At 41.8% G+C, this 15,776-nt stretch overlaps 1 pseudogene; it reads right to left on the bottom strand.

Annotated features, from left to right (window-relative positions):
- Positions 1-1,874: 1,874 nt before the first annotated feature.
- LOC121014150 (procathepsin L-like) lies at positions 1,875-14,874 on the bottom strand (annotated as a pseudogene).
- Positions 14,875-15,776: the final 902 nt, after the last annotated feature.

A 15,776-nucleotide genomic window follows, 5' to 3' on the forward strand; every position in this document is an offset into this window, starting at 1 on the left:
GCTGTGCTTATTCTAACTTCTCATCCGCAAATTCCAATAGGTTCAGACACAAAGCCCTGCAGGGGAGGGAAAGGTCTGGGGGAGCCTGCCAGTAATTCCCCTGAATTGTGACCCAGTCAGGGCAGAGGCTGAAGATGTTCTCTTGTGACACAGTCACTCATCCCAGAGCTGCCTACCAGGCAGGAAGAAATGGGGTCACTGGATGTCTCCCTGATGCCATGTAGTGTTACAGATAAGCCCTTGACCCCAGAAGCAAATCTGCCTCCCACCCCTCTAATTTAACCTTCAAAGCCTGCCCTTTCCCCTTCCCTTTAAGTCAGTTCCTGGTTCTCCCTCCCCTGCAGGGGAAGCATCTGAACTGCAGTCACCATGTCCTGTGACCAACACCATCCATTAGGAGTATCTCATCAAGTGGAATAAAACATTCTCCACCTAGTTTGTAACACACAGCTTACTAACATACCGAATCTTTTGAGGGCACTGGTGTCCTCTTCTCCTGTGACAGGGGAAAGGCAGAAACCTAATTCTGGCTATAATTGTACCACCAGGTGCTGGGGGACACTGTGCAATAACTGACTTGTGGCCCTTTCTGTTTTGTGTGCTGTTGATCTTGGCACCGTGACTTTGGCCATCACTTCTGTCCAGTGTGCAGGATTGAGGAGATCCCCTCCGCCTGAGCCCCTCTGGTCCTTGCACTCTGAAGACCCTAGGGGCATGGTAGCCATGGCACACTGCTGAAGTCCCAGAGAACTTCCAGAAGCCTCTCTGACCCAAGGCTGGCTTGCTCCTGGGCAGCTGAGGGAGGGCATGTCTGTGCCCCACCCAGCACTGCCCTCCACTGACTCCAGCTTACTCGTTCTAATTACCTTGAAGGCAGTGCTGGTGAAAAGTTGCTCAGTCTAAAGGGAGACAAACTTAGAAAACACAACCATTCTGAAAACTCCCAAGATGCACTTTGGAACTTTTCACAAGTTTAAAAAATATACATAACTTTGAAAAGTACACAAGCTTCTAATATCTGAAGTTCACACATCAGCCAGCTCTTCCTGGTTTCCCTCACATTGGCACCTGCACATGTTCTCAGAGTCTTGGTCTGAACTCCCAGGACAGTGTGGACAACAGGCTGAGCGAGCCTGTCGTGGTGAAGCAAGATGACAGTCACAAGGAGTCCTTTCTAGGGGATGTTCAGAGACCGACTGTGGCAGACTGCATGTTCCAAAGATGGCCCCAGCCTTGTCTTCACCCCACACACCCCTCTGCTCAGTGGCCTTGGCTCTCCCCATCATGAGGTAGGGTCTCAGCCCGTCTCCGGGTCCCTGGGCCATCCCTGGTGACAGGCTCCAAATACCTGCAGGAGCAGAGTCTCACCAAGGACCAAGGTCAGGCCATAGGAGTCTGGAGCTCCTTGTGAGCGTCCTGGCACAACTGTTGTTGGGACTTGAACTCAGAGACCCCTTCAAACTGTGGGAGCCCAAGCAATGGGGAGGGCTGGGCAAGCTCTCTGGTCACCAGCCCAGGCAGAACGCCCCGCCCACACCTGCATCTAGGACATCCCACCAGTGGGCCTGCGTGGACACCAGACCATCCCAAGCAACAGGGGGTTCCAGCTCTTGGAGAGACTTCCAGGAAGAACCATGCCCCTGAGCCCAGGTGGGAAACGGGAGAGACGTTTTTTGACAAAATCACAGAGCTGCGAGGATTCCGAGAGTGTGTTTACATTACCAGTCTCTCCATTGCTTCCCCAGTCGTTCCCCCCTGTCCTAAAACCCTCGTGTGGACCCAGCCTCATCTCCCCACACCCTCACCTCATTCTCTTTCCATGTTCTCTAGATACACTGTCTCTTTTCTCCGGGGTTCTGAGTCTGAGCCTCTGCTCAGACACCCCTCTTTTCTCCTGTCCCCCTGACTGGCTCCTCTGGGTTCTCATCAGACACCTCTTCCTCCTGCTGTTCTGAGCTACCTCCTCCCCCTCCCAGCACCTGCTCCTCCTGGCGGTTGGGGATGTCCCTTCCACCAGGTGATGGCTGAGACCCAGCAGGTGCTGCATCAGTTCTGGTTGTTCCAATACAGTTTCCCCCTGGCAGAAGGGATTCCGCTGGGGAGTCCCCACCTCTCCTGTGACTGCCCCTGACAGCACTGTCAGGAAGCCCACAGAATGTCCCTGCACACACCACATTTGTCATTTTAGGTTAAACAGTTGGAAATGTAAGCGTCTAGGAGGGAAGTCTCATGGAGGGTCCTTCTGGCATGACAAGTGGCCCAGTCCAAAGGGACTTGTCTCAAGGTGCTGGAGGTCTTGTGGGCTGAGACCTGCTGTCTTCCACCTCATGTGCTCATGACCGGTTACGGGGTCTATTAACTACAACTTACATCTTCTCCTCATGCTTTCTGAGCGGGAACATGAGTCAACCTGCAGAGAGAAAATGGAACTATGTGCTTCTTTAGCCTGCGAACAGTAGGCAGAATGTCTTCTTTTAATCAATTCTGGGCTTAAGTGGCTGGGTGTAAATGAGGCCTCAGATGATCACTTTGGATGTCCTCACCTGTCTGCCACCTCTGAGGCCCAGTTCTATTTTTGAAGCTGGCCTCATGTCTGGGGTTTACCCTTAACCCTTGTGGACCCAAGATACACATTCCTACAACCCACTGCATCCGGTTCTTCCTCACCCGCAAAGAGGTTACATGATCTTCTCTGGCATTTGGGGAAGATGCACCTGAAACTGACCGTGACATCTGTCCTGTACTTGGGTGGGTTGTAACCATTTGAGGTCAAATGACCATGATCTTTAAGGCACTATTCTACCTTGGAAATCCAATGTATGTATGTTCACTTTTCTAACATGTCAAGTTTTTCCTCATTGAAAGAATGTACCTTTGTCCTTACAGATCATTGTTCATATTTTGCTCTATTCAAGCGTTGGGACGGACACAGCCAAAGGGCAGCTGCCATGACATGTGCTTATTGACAACCACAAGAACCAGACACCATCCAGCATTCTCCTAGTGGGCCACTGGCACATTCAGTCACTGGCACATTGGTTCCTAGACACCAATAGCATTTTTAACTCTATGAAAATTTAATTAATTAAAAACTTACCCTACTTCCACTTTGAAATGTCTTTATTTTAAAAGGAAAAACTTCATACATCATTTTAAAATATGCAGTTTTGGAGCACCTGCATGTTCCAGATGGTTGAGCGTCCAGCTCTTCATTTTGGCTCAGGTCATGATCTCAGGGTCCTGGGATCGAGCCCCATGTCCATTGGGTTTCACACTCATCAGGGAGCCTGCTTGAGGATTCTTTCCTCTCCCTCTCCCTCTGCCCATCCCCTTGCACATACACACTCTCTCTAAAATAAATAAATCTTTCAAAATAAGTAAATAAAAATAAAAGATGAATTTTACAAGTTATTTGATAAGTTCATACAAAGCTATTTACAGCAATAATGAGAGAGTTGGGAACATTACCGGCATAAACTGTCACAAAATCAATTCACAACTTGGATCTTCAACCGTTCAAGTATTTTATCTCACACAGTAAGGTCTGGTCACTGTTAAGATAAAATCCTCTTCAGCAAATTCTGTCCCGAGTCAAGCCTTTTCTTACACTATCATCTCACACTGTAGGAAAGCAGGCCCTGGTTCCACAGGGGTTGTCCCGGTCCTTGACCATCAGTATGTAGCGGATGATGTACCCCAGCTAAAAGAACACAGGGTTTGACATTTTACTCAAACAATCAAACACATTTATCTTCATGAACAATAGTACCTGTTACTGAGCAGTGCACCACAGGCCAACACAGATTCAGGAAGAATCAGGAGAGGCCATTCTTGTTCATGGTTGGGTTTTAACCCTGCACAGAATTCTATCCCAAAACCTTTAATGGACTGCAACATGAGCAGGAAAAGGAAACTCTTGGGGCCAGATATGTTTCCAAAATAAGAAAAAAAATTCCATTTCCAATTTAGAAATATAATGGTATCATAATTATATCAATACCCTAGAAAGACTGAGACAGTATCCTTTTTTATAATTTTTTTAAATGTCTATTAATTTTTGAGAGAGACAGAGCACAAACAGGGAAGGGACAGAGAGAGAGGGAGACCCAGAATCCGAAGTAGCCCCCAGGCTCTGTGCTGTCCGCACAGAGCCCAAAGAAAGGCTCAGACTCACAAACTGTGAGATTCTGTTCCAAGCTGAAGTTGAATGCTTAACAGACTGAGCTACCCAGGCACCCTGAGTCAGTATCTTAATGTTATCATGAGATAAAAATGTCTGTGTTCCCCCTAAGTGAGGTAAACACTGCTGGGATTTCAGAATTGTGCTCAAAGGGTTTGAGGATCTGCATCCAAGCACTGATTTATAAAGGGAAATCTTTTCAGTTTCAAAGAGAAGTATTTTTGGCATTTTATACCTGTTCTTGACAACCTAAGATTTTTTGTTATCCAATTGTTCTCCTTCAAAGCCATAGCCAACCACCAGAACACTGTGATTCAGGTTTTCACTGCTGCTCTTTGGATCATAGTAGATACCTGGAAAAGGAAAATTCAATGTTGGGTTGAGAATACCCCAGACACACGTGATAGTAACTCAACCTATCAACCATAGTATGGGAAACATTTCAAAACTTGTTAAAATGACACAAAGGCAGATAATATTTAAAAGACATCTTTTTTGACTATGCTAATAATTTAGGTTCTCATCTAATACTGGAATAAATACAAAGTGGTGCACTCTCGTTTTTAAACAAGTGGATAAGGGCACCTGGGTGACTCAGTTGGTTAAGCATCTGTCTCTTAGTCTCTGTTCAGATCACGATCTCACTGTTCATGAGATCCAGCCCCACATCAGGCTCTGTACTAACAATGTGAGCCTTCTTAGGATTCTCTCTCTCCCTCTCTTTCTCTGCCTCTCACATGCTCATGATCTCTCTCTCTCTCTCTTTCTCTCAAAAATAAATGAATAAACATTTTTAAAAAGTTAAAAAACATAGATACATCTGGGTGGCTCAGTTGGTTAAGCCTCTGACTCTTGATTTCAGCTCAAGTTATGATGTCATGGTTCGTGAGTTCGAGCCCCACATCAGCCTCTGCACTGACAGTGTGGAGCCTGCTTGGATTCTCTTTCTTGCTCCCTCTATCTCTGTTCCTCCCACACTTGTGCTGTCTCTCTCTCAAAATAAATAAATTAATTTAACAAATTTAAAAATAAACAACTAGACAAGAGGCATAAACAACCATTTGTGAAAATCTTCTCATTCTACTTTGAGGATGTCAGCCTAAGGAAGAGCACAGAACACAAAATTACTTGAGCCAAGGGCTTTGTTCCAATTTTTTGTAGTAAAATCATTCAGAAAATTTGAAATATGTAATAATTTGTAAAATGGAAAGTAAGGTAAGGTATACTGATAGAATTATGTCATCTTTAAGTATACGTATGAAGTGCTGAAAATATGGGGAATATAGATCCAGTCATGTCAGTGGATACATCAGGCACAAATATTACATGTACAGAATGAACAATTGTGTTAAATCCAAACCCAGAAAAATTCTACATTAAATTATACATACCAAAGAGTCAATCTTGTCATATATCATGGTGGTTTTCCCACTTCTCTGCCCACATTTCTACATAGATAAATGTTTACCTTTTTTCTAGAACTAGAAAGAATATAAGGTTGCATCGATAGCAACAGAGATGGGCCCCACACTTGCCTCTGTGATCATAATCTCCCAGCCCATAGACTCCCAGGAGACAGTCACATCAGCAGCTGAATATTCTGGATTGTGTGAAAGGCAGGATTCATCCTTTCAAAGGGAAAGGGAAAGAGACCTGATCACTATGATCCACCTCCAGGGGAAAATGAGTGCAAGACAGTTTGTAGCTGAATGGTTTTCAATTCAAGTTGGGTATTAAGAATCCCAGGACCTGAAATGCTATTGGTTGTTTTGAAATGAACAGTAGAAGGTGTCTATTTAAATAAGAAATTCATGGTCTACCTGCCCTGAGAAATTTTTCATTCTGGAGAAATCTGTACTATATATAAGGCAGCATGTATATCACCACATAGCAGAGATGTAGGAACAGTAATATGGTAATATGAGCAGAGAACTGTGCAAGGCTAACAAAATTTAATGACAGTTCTGAAAGTTTGCAGATACTAAGACTACAATCTAAAATGAGAATATTAAATATGATATCTCTGCTTCCTGAAAATGCTCAACTTTGATAGGAAGACCAGGAGCTCTGTTTACCTGTGCAGGATAAGGATAGGACCTGTCTGAGCCTAGGACTCCATTCTCCTTAACATACTGGAAGACACAAACCACTAGGCCACCACTGAAGCCTCCATTGCCTTTAGACAGAGAGCAGTCCACCAGGTTCTGCTCACTCAGAGAAACAAGTTTACCAGTTTTCCGGAACATCTGTCCTTCAAGGGCACCAGTTGCACTAAAAACCCAACATAAGCCACAAACCTAATTATAAAGCTCTCAGTCAACAAAACAAATAGCAAGATTTGAGAGCATCCCATACATCTGAAACTCTGTTAAAACATAGCGAACTGCACATTGTTTCTCAGCCTACCATAGCAAGGACATTGATTCCTTTTGCCTTTATTCTTGAGAGGAACCTGCTAAATATTGTCACACCTGATCCTTCACGGGAGTTACATAGTCTTTCTCTCTCCAGTCCACAGATGAAGGGAACTCAGCAAAGAGAGATGCTCAAAATGCTTTCCCCTTCTTGTGCTTCTGGATTTGAGGGCCATTCGTCACATGCCTGAATTCTTCATTGGTCTTCAAGAAAAAGGAAATAGAATGTTAACAAGCAGGAGATTTTTTTTGGTATAGTACCAGGGAGATGAAGCACAAATGGTCAGCAATTCATGCCACACTCACCATGTCACCAATGTCACTCATTGCCATCATGAAGCTATGTTTCCCTTGGTCATATTCCTGATTGTGCTGTTCAATCATTTTTTTATTCCTCTCACTCACTCCTCTCCACCCTTTTTCATCCTGCAGAAAAACAAATAACCTATCATCTTTATTTCTTCTTGTGTGTGTGTGCTAAAGATCTAATTTTATTTTATATTTTAATTATCTTTTATATATTCCAAGTTAGTTAACCTGCAGTGTAATAATGATTTCAGGAATACAATTTAGTGATTCATCACTTACATACAACACTCAGTGCTCATCCCAACAAGTGCCATCCTTAATGCCCTGAACCCATTTCTCCCATCCCCACCCTTAACACCCCACCAACAACCCTCAGTTTGTTCCCTGTATTTAAGAGGCTCTTACGGTTTGTCTCCCTCTCAGTTTTTATCTTATTTTTGCTTCCCTTCCCCTATGTTCATCTGTTTTTATTTATTAAATTACACATATAAGTGAAATCATATGATATTTGTCTTTCTCTGACTGACTTATTTTGCATGGCGTAATTCACTCCAGTTCCATCCATGTTGTTGCAAATGGCAAGATTTCATTTTTTTGATCCCCAAGTAATATATTCCAGTGTGTGTGTGTGTGTGTGTGTGTGTATACATACATATATATATATATATATATATATATATATATATACCACTTATTCTTTATCCATTCATCTGTCGATGGACTTTTGGGCTCTTTCCATGCTTTGGCTGTTGTCAATAGTGCTGCTATAAACATTGGGGTGCATGTGCCCTTTAAAATCAGCACTCCTGTATCATTTGGGTAAATGCCTAGTAGTGCAATTGCTGGATGGTAGGGTAGTTCTATTTTTAATTTTTTAAGGAACCTCCATACTGTTTTCCAGAGTGGCTGCACCACTTTGCATTCCTACCAGCAGTGAAAAAGTGTTCCTCTTTCTCTGTCTCTTCACCAACATCTGTTGTTGCCTGAGTTGTTAGTTTTAGCATTTCTGACTGGTGTGAGATGGTATCTCATTGGGGTTTTGATATGTATTTCCCTGATGATGAGTGATGTTGACCATTTTTTTCATGTGTCTGTTAGCCATCTGGATGTCTTCTTTGGAGAAGTGTCTATTCATGTGTTTTGCCCATTTCTTCACTGGATTAGTTGTTTTTTGAGTGTTGAGCTTGATAAATTCTTTATAGATTTTGCATACTAACCCTTTATCTGATATGTCATTTGCAAATATCTGTCAGTTACCTTTTAGTTTTATTGATTGTTTCCTATGCTGTGCAGAAGTTTTTTATCTTGATGAGGTCTCAATAGTTCATTTTTATTTTTATTTCCCTTGCCTTCAGAGACATGTTGAGTAAGAAGTTGCTGTGGCCAAGGTCCAAGAAGTTTTTGCCTGTTTTCTCCTCGAGGATTTTGATGGCTTCCTGTCTTACATTTAGATCTTTCATCCATTTTGAGTTTATTTTTGTGTAGCATGTAAAAAAGTGGTCCAGGTGCATTCTTCTGCATTTCGCTGTCCACTTTTCCCAACACCATTTGCTGAAGAGTCTGTCTTTATTTTATTGGATATTCTTTCCTGCTTTGTCAAAGATTAGTTGGTCATGTTTGTGGGTCCATTTATGGGTTCTTTATTCTGTTCCACTGGTCTATGTGTCTGTTTTTGTTCCAGTACCATACTACTGTCTTGATTTGTATTTTAGCTTTAGTTTTGTATTATAGCTTGAAGTCCAGAACTGTGATGCCTCTGGGTTTGGTTTTCTTTTTAAACATTACTTTGGCTATTAGGGGTCTTTTCTGGTTCTGTACAAATTTTGGAATTGTTTATTCTAGCTCTGTGAGGAATGCTGGCATTATTTTGATAGGGATCCCATTGAATATGTAGATTGCTTTGGGCAGTATCGACATTTTAATAATATTTGTTCTTCCAATCCACAAGCATGGAATGCTTTTCCATTAGTTTGTGTCTTCTTCAATTTCTTTCATAAGCTTTGTATGGTTTTCATTGTATAGATTTTTTACCTCTTTGGTTAGGTTTATTCCTAGGTATTTTATGGGTTTCAGTACAATTGTAAATGGTATCAATTCCTTGATTTCTCATTCTGTTTCTTTATTATTGGTGTATAGAAATGCAACCAATTTCTGTACATTGATTTTATATCTTGTGACTTTGTTGAATTCATGTATCAGCTCCAGCAGTTTCTTCGTGGAGTCTTTTGGGTTTTCCATGTAGAGTATCATGTCTTCTGCAAAGAGTGAGCGTTCAACTTCCCCCTTGCCAATTTGGATGCCTTTTATTTCTTCTTGTTGTCTGAGGCTAGGACTTCCAACACTCTGTTGAAGAACAGTGGTGAGAGTGAATGTCTCTTGTCGTGTTCTTGACCATTAAGGGAAAAGCTCTCAGTGTTTCCAAATTGAGGATGATATTAGCTGTGAGTTTTTTGTATATGGCCTTTAAGATATTGACCTATGTTCCTTCTATCCTTACTTTCTTGAGGGTTTATCAAGAAACAATGCTGTGTTTTGTCAAGTGTTTTCTCTGCATCAATGAGAGGATCAGGTGGTTCTTATCCTTTCTTTCATTAATGTGGTATGTTACATTGATTGATTTGCAGATACTGAACCAGCCCTGCATCCCAGGAATAAATCCCACTTGATCGTGGTGAATAAATCTTTTAATGTATTGTTGGAACTGGTTTGCTACTATCTTGTTGAGAATTTTTGCAACCATGTTCATCAGGGAAATTGGTCTGTAGTTCTTCTTTTCAGTGGGGTCTTTGGTTTTGGAATCAAGGTACTATTGGCCTCCTAGAACAAGTTTGGAAGTTTTCTTTCTATTTCTATTTTTTTGAGCAGCTTCAAAAGAATAGGTGTTGACTCTCTTTAAATGTTTGGTAGTATTTCCCTGGAAAGCCATCCTGCCCTGGACTCTTATTTGTTGGGAGATTTTTGATTACTGACTCAGTTTCTTTATTGGTTGTGGATCTGTTCAAATTTTCTATTTCTTCCTGTTTCAGTTTGGTAGTTTATATGTTTCTAGGAAGTTGTCCATTTCTTCCAGTTTGCCCAATTTGTTGGCATATAATTGCTCATAAGATTCTCTTATTATTGTTTGTATTTCTGCAGTGTTGGTTGTGATCTCTCCTCTTTGATTCATGATTTTATTTATTTGGGCCCTTCTCTTTTTCTTTTTGATCAACCTGGCTACAGGTTTACAGTTTTGTTAATTCTTTCAAAGAAACAACTCCTAGTTTCATTGATCTGTTCTACTGTTTTGTTTTGTTTTGTTTTTTTATATCATGGCTTTCTGCTCTAATCTTCACTAATTTCCCTTCTTCTGATGGTTTTGGGCTTTATTTTCTGTTCTTTTTCAATCTGTTTTAGGTGTAAGGTTAAGTTGTATATCTGAGACCTTTCTTCCTTCTTTAGGAAGGCCTGGATTGCTATATACTTCCCTCTTATGACTGATTTTGCTGCATTTCAGAGGTTTTGAGGTGTCATGTTTCATTTTCATTGGTTTCCATATACTTTTAAATTTCCTCTTTAATTTCTTGGTTAACCCATTCATTCTTTAGTAAGGTATTCTTTGATCTCCAAGTATTCTTGGTCTTTCCAAGTTGTTTCTTGTGGTTGATCTTGAGTTTCATAGCATTGAGATCTGAAAATATGCAAGTCATGATATCAATCTTTTTGTACTTGTTGAGGGCTGATTTCTGAGGCAGTATGTGATCTATTCTGGAGAATGTTCCATGAGAACTCGAGAAGAATGTGTATTCTGCTGCTTTAGAATGAAACATTCTGAATGAATCTGTTAAGTCTATCCGGTCTAGTGTGTCATTCAAAGTCATTGTTTCCTTATTAATTTTCTGCTTACATGATCTGTCTATTGCTATAATTGGGGTGTGGAAGTCCCCAACTATTATGGTATTATTATCAATGAGTTGCTTTATGTTTGTGATTAATTGATTTATATATTGGGTGCTTTCATGTTGGGTGCATAAATATTTACAATTGTTAGATCTTCTTAGTGGATAGACCCCTTAAATATATTATAATGCCCTTCTTTATCTCTTGTCACAGTCTTTATTTTAAAATCTAGTTTGTCTTATATAAGTATGGCTGCTCCAGCTTTCTTTTGACAACCATTAGCATGATAGATGGCTCTCCATCCTCTTACTTTCAATCTTATAGTTTCTTCAGGTCTAAAATGAGTGTCTTGGACTCAACCTATCGATGGGTCTTGTTTTCTTATCCATTCTGATGTTTTATGTCTTTTGATTGAAGCATTTAGTCCATTTACATTTAGAGTGAGTATTGAAAGATATGAATTTAGTTCCACTCTATTGCCTGTAGAGTTGGTGTTTCTGGTAATGTTCTCTGGTCTTTTCTAGTCTTTGTTGCTTTTGGTCTTTGATGTTTTATCTTTCTCCACTCAGAGTCCTCCTTGAAATTTCTCGCAGGGCTGGTTTAGTGGTCACAAATTCTTTTAGTTTTTGTTTGGGAGACTCTTTATCTCTCCTTCTGTTTTGAATGAGAGCCTTGCTGGTTAAAGAATTCTTGGCTGCATATTTTTCTGATTCATCACGTGTAATATATCTTGCCACTCCTTTCTTGCCTGCCAAGTTTCTGTGGATAAGTCTGCTGTGTACCTGATATGTCTTCCCTTATATGTTAAGGACTTTTTTCCCCTTGCTGCTTTTATAATTCCTTCCTTGTCTATTTTGTGAATTTGACTATGGTATGTCTTTTTTTTTAAATTTTTTTTTCAACGTTTATTTATTTTGGGGACAGAGAGAGACAAAGCATGAACGGGGGAGGAGCAGAGAGAGAGGGAGACACAGAATCAGAAACAGGCTCCAGGCTCTGAGCCATCAGCCCAGAGCCTGATGCAGGGCTCGAACTCACGGACCGCGAGATCATGACGTGGCTGAAGTCGGACGCTTAACCGACTGCGCCACCCAGGCGCCCCGACTATGGTATGTCTTAATGGTGGTGGGTTTTGTTGAATCTAATGAGAGATCTCTGTGCTTCCTGGATTTTGATGTTTGTGTCCTTCCCCAGATTAGGAAAGTTTCCCACTATAATTTTCTCACATATACATTCTGCCCCTTTTTCTCTTTCTTCATCTTCTGGGATTCCTATGATTTGGATGTTATTCCTTTTTAATAAGTCACTGAGTTCTCTAATCTTGTATCATGATCTTTTGCCTTTGTTTTCCTCTTATTTTCTGCTTCACCATTCACCATAATTTTATCTTTTTTTAAACATTTTTTAAATGTTTTTATTTATTTTTGAGACAGAGAGAGACAGAGCATGAGCAGGGGAGGAGCAGAGAGAGAGGGAGACACAGAATCTGAAGCAGGCTCCAGGCTCTGAGCTGTCAGCACAGAGGTCAAAACAGGGCTTGAACTCACAGACTGTGAGATCACAGCTGAAGTTGGATGCTTAACTGACTGAGCCACCCAGGTGCCCCTCCATAATTTTATCTTTTCTATCCCTGATTCACTGCTTTGCTTTGTCAATTATTGCCATCGTTGCACCCATTTGAGATGGTATCTGTTATAGTATTTTTATATTTTATTTCTTTTATCTCTACAAAAAGGGATTCCCTCGTATCTTCTATACCTTTTTCAACCCCAGGTAGTATTCTTATTATTATGGTTTTCAATTCTAGTTCAGAAATCTTGTTGATGAGTCCTGACTGTCATTTCTTCCTGTTCTTTCTTTTGGGATGAATTCCTTCATTTCATCATTTTGAAGGGATAAAAGGAACTAATAAAGTAAAAAAAAAATGAAAAATGAAAAACAAAGCAAAAAAACAAATAAAGAAAGCTAGGTCCTAGCTGTCTTTCAGTCAGATTGTTGAAAGAAGCATGAGAGAATAGAGAAAAAAGGGAAAGGAAAGAAAAAAAGGTAAGAAAACATTTAAAAGTTAAAAAATGTATAATAAAGAAAATGAAATAGAGAAAAAATTTTAAAAATAAAAGATAAAGTAAAAAAAGAAAAAAAAATTTTTGTATATCCAAAAAAGAGAGAGAAAAGAAAACAACTTAAGCAAAAACAGAGGTACATAAAACGAACAAGTAAGGGAACCAGCAAGAAAGAATGACACCTGAATGAAGTTACATCCAGTTTCTCCTAGAACTGAAACTATGAAGCATTCTACAATCCATAACCTTTAAAAAATTTTTTATTTAATGTTTATTTATTTTTGAGAGAGAGACACACACACACACAAAGTGTGAGTGCGGGAGGGGTAGAGAGAAAGAGGGAGACACAGAATCTGAAGCAGGCTCCAGGCTCTGAGCTGTCAGGACAGATACTGACACAGGGCTTGAACACACAGACTATGAGATCATGACCTGAGCCGAAGTTGGACACTTAACCAACTGAGCCACCCAGGTACCCCAACAGTCTGTAATCTAACCAGGTGGAGTGACTTGTGCTGATCTTCTGGAGGGTGTGCTTGGAGGAGTCAGTTAGGCAGGACTTGGTTTAACAGCTCCTTTCTTCACTAGGTGGCGCTGCTTAGCTTACTGGGATGGATCAGTGTGAGTGTGTGCATGCGCATGTGTGAGATAGCTTCACCTAGTTACCTAGTCTCTGGCACAGGAATTTTGTGTTCTTACCCACCCGCGATTAAGCATCCCTCCTTTGTCTCAGGTCTTTGTCCACTCCCTGTATCTATCTTGTCCATGTCCAAGCTGTCTGACGTCCAGGCGGCACCTCCCTCTAGAGTTTTATCTCGGGGCTGTGTTTCAAAATCCCCTAATTCAGAGAACACTGTGGTTTGTATCCATGCCAAATCTCTGGGGGAGGGTCTCGCTGAGCAAGGGCCAGGTGCCGCCTTGCCCCAGAAAATGTGTGTGCAGTCATGCAGTGACAGAGGTTCAGAGATTATGACAAACCACAACACACAGCAGGAGCCAGGTTTACTGCAGTCTGGCATCTTTATCCCAATAACCACAAACTTAGCTACCCTCTGTGGTCCACTGGGATCTTTGGCCTCTACCAAATGAACTCCAAGCAGGGGAACCGCTTCTTCCCATGTGGCACACAGATCAGTCAGACCCCACTTCCTGTTCCTAGGGATTTGCCCTGCTTCCTCATCAGAGCACAGCCAGGAACTGAACTCTGAAGTTTCACTCTGCTCTCCACTCTTTATAGAATCCTGGTGGTATTGAAACCGTCTTCTTTCTCCCTGTAAATGATTTTGGGGAACAGATTTCTTGTTCCGTCCCCTGCGAGTATTTTCACTTTCTCTTTCTTTCCAGCTACTTTCAGGGAGAGTGCTTTTAGTGCATGATCCCGATGTGCAGCACTCTCCCTATTTCTCTTTCTCTCTCTGTTCTCTCTCCATGAAAGTGGCTCCCTTCCCTCCAGGGCTTTCCTCTCCCCCACCTGACTTCTCCACACCATGGACCTGCTGAGTTCTGTAGCTCAAGTTATGCAGATTGTTGCACTAATCCTCAGATCAATTTCCTAGGTGCTCAAAATGGTTTGGTGGTGATGTAGCTGCATTTCAGTGATGAGACAATTCAGTGTCCATGCTGTTCTGCCACCTTAAATCCTTCCCTATGATCTTTATTTCTATTTAAACCAACTCACCTGCTCCAAGTGGATGTGCTCACAAAGAAGGAGAAAACATAGCCAAAGATGGCCTGATGCTTCTGGGATCTGTTCCCCAGCAAGCACAGAGCAGGACATATGCCCACATTGTGCACAGCCATGGTGCCCTGCTTATTGCCTTGGTAAGAGTGGGTTCAGGAAGCTACTCTCTGCTCTGAACTCCTACCAACATGGAACGTTCTCTGCAGGGGTCCCTCTGGACAGGTTAGATGTTACTCCATATAGCTTCCTGTGTGTTGCCTTCCACTGGGATCAATGTGCATCAGAGCTCTGATTGAGTTGTGGAGCAGCTAAAGCTATTCCCAAGAAAAGGGCAACAAGGAAGAGAGAAGAAGGAAGCTTATCTCAAAACTTAAGAAAGAAAAACACATGAGTTTCTGATTAAACCAAACCATCTAAAAAACCATCCTCTTTTCTTCTGAGATGTTAGAGCCACCACGGTGGAGAACAAACATTGAATATATCCTCTGATGTGTTTGCACAGGGCTGGGGAGGAAGGTTGAGGATGTGGGTTGTGCAGGGGACTTGCCAAACTGTTCCCTGCCCTGAGACCACCGCTGCCTCCAGGGCATGTGGACAGGGACACATGGCACTGCCATCCCACAGTCCAGCTCGAGGGGTGTATCATGGGGCCACTACCTTTTGGCGGCAGTTCCAGATGGCCCCGCCCCTCAGGACTGACCCAGCCACTGCGTGGCTCAGTTGGTTAAGTATCAGATTCTTGATTTCAGCTCAGGTCATGATCTCATGGTTCCTGAGAGAGAGCCGCTAGTCAGGCTCTGTGCTGACAGTATGGAATTGCTTGTCCTCTCTCCCTGCCCCTCCCTGAGCTAAACAAAAGAAATGTTTTAAAAGGCAGAGAAAAAAGCATAAAAAGAAGAAGTAAGGAGTTTATTAGTAAGGAATTCATTGTTTGGAAAAGGTGGCCCTGCTACGAAGAGCAGAGGTGCTCTTAGTAGATTCCCCAGTGTGGACCAGGAAATTCCAGGTTGACTCTTTCAAGGTTACCTTGCTGAGTGTTGAACCTGCAGTTGGGTTAGGTATTAAGTCTTGGTTTCCGGACTTGGGCCCTTAACCTAAGCGACATCATTTTGGGCCTGTGGATTTCTTTTCAACAGCCCTCACAAGGAAGCAGTAGTAAATTAGCCCTACTGTATGCTCATGCCTGATATGTATTATCTCATTTAATCTTCACAAGAATCCTCTGAGGAAAACCTAATTATTATTCCATGTCC

Source organism: Herpailurus yagouaroundi, unplaced genomic scaffold (assembly GCF_014898765.1).
Source record: "Herpailurus yagouaroundi ecotype Mexico unplaced genomic scaffold, PumYag 201, whole genome shotgun sequence".
NCBI classification, from domain to species: domain Eukaryota; kingdom Metazoa; phylum Chordata; class Mammalia; order Carnivora; family Felidae; genus Herpailurus; species Herpailurus yagouaroundi.